Source organism: Mesoplodon bidens (assembly GCF_964165515.1).
Source record: "Mesoplodon bidens genome assembly, chromosome: 1".
NCBI classification, from domain to species: domain Eukaryota; kingdom Metazoa; phylum Chordata; class Mammalia; order Artiodactyla; family Ziphiidae; genus Mesoplodon; species Mesoplodon bidens.
In genome coordinates this window covers 54154019-54155179 of record NC_138176.1, presented here as the reverse complement: position 1 = coordinate 54155179, position 1161 = coordinate 54154019, and the positions used below count along the sequence as shown (strand labels likewise).

Below are 1161 nucleotides of genomic sequence, written 5' to 3'. Positions count from 1 at the left end.
GGGGTGATTTTGACCCCCAGGGGACATCTGGCAATATCTGAAGACATTTTTGATTGTGACAGTCTAGGAGGGAGATGCTGTTGGCATCTAGTGGGTGGAGGCCAGGGATGCTACTAAACATCCTACTGTGCGCAGGACAGCCCCACAGCAAAGTGTGATCTGGCCCCAGCGTCAACAGTGTTAGGTGGAGAAAGCCTGTGCAAAGTGACAGAAGTAGACTCCAAGGGCTCCATACTGTATAATTCCATTTCTAGGACATTTTGGAAAAGGCAAAACTGTAGGGGAAAAGAATACATCAGAGACTGCCAGGAGCTGGGGTTGAAGAAAGGGGATTGACTTCTAAGGGGCACAAGGGAATCTGGGGGAGGATGGAAATGCTTTCTATCTTTTTTTTTTTAACAGTTCAGGTCTTTTAATTTTCTTTACCCCCATCATGCCATGAATTCATAGGGAATAGGCTCCAACAGTTCAGGCTCCTTTCCATTGGTTCTCATGAGGTGTGCTTCTCTGGGTGGAGCAGGCTGGTGCTTCAGTTGAACCCAGGTACCTTTCTCTTTGGCTTCCTTCTTTTTCTGATCATTTTCCTTCACCCGTTTCAGGAAGCTATCTCAGCTGTCAGAGTGCTTAATATGCTCGATATGCACATTAATACCCTTGGCAAGAATCTTGCCCTTACCCTGTTTGTTTACAATGATGCCAACAGCATGCTGGGTAACATTGTAGACTCTTCCAGTTTTGCCATGGTAACATTTGTGGGGCATTCCTTTTTGAACAGTGCCCATTCCCTCAATATCTACAATATCATCTTTTTTGTAGATTCACATGTATGTGGCCAAAGGAACAACTCCATGTTTTCTAAAAGGCCTAGAGAACATGTAGCGGGTGCCCCTCCTCTTTCCCTTTGTGTTGGTCATTTTGGTGAATTACGGGAAGATGGCAGTTCCGCCCAAAAGGCTGCTTTCTATCTTGATTGTGGTGGTGCTTATACACATGTATGTGTTTGTCAAAACACACAGGACTGTACACTAAAAAGGGTAAATTTGACCTCTGTAAATTACACCTGAAACAAACAAACAAAAAACTCAGCTCTATTTGAACCAAAGCCATTCTGGAGAAGAAAGTACAGGGGGAAAACTGACTACCAAAAAAATGAGAAGCAGA

At 44.2% G+C, this 1161-nt stretch overlaps 1 pseudogene across 1 annotated transcript; it reads right to left on the bottom strand.

Annotated features, from left to right (window-relative positions):
- Positions 1 to 417: 417 nt before the first annotated feature.
- On the bottom strand, positions 418 to 927 carry LOC308618057 (large ribosomal subunit protein eL21-like; annotated as a pseudogene). The gene has a single exon. The product of its transcript is annotated as a large ribosomal subunit protein eL21-like (transcript).
- Between the last annotated feature and the right edge of the window lie 234 nt (positions 928 to 1161).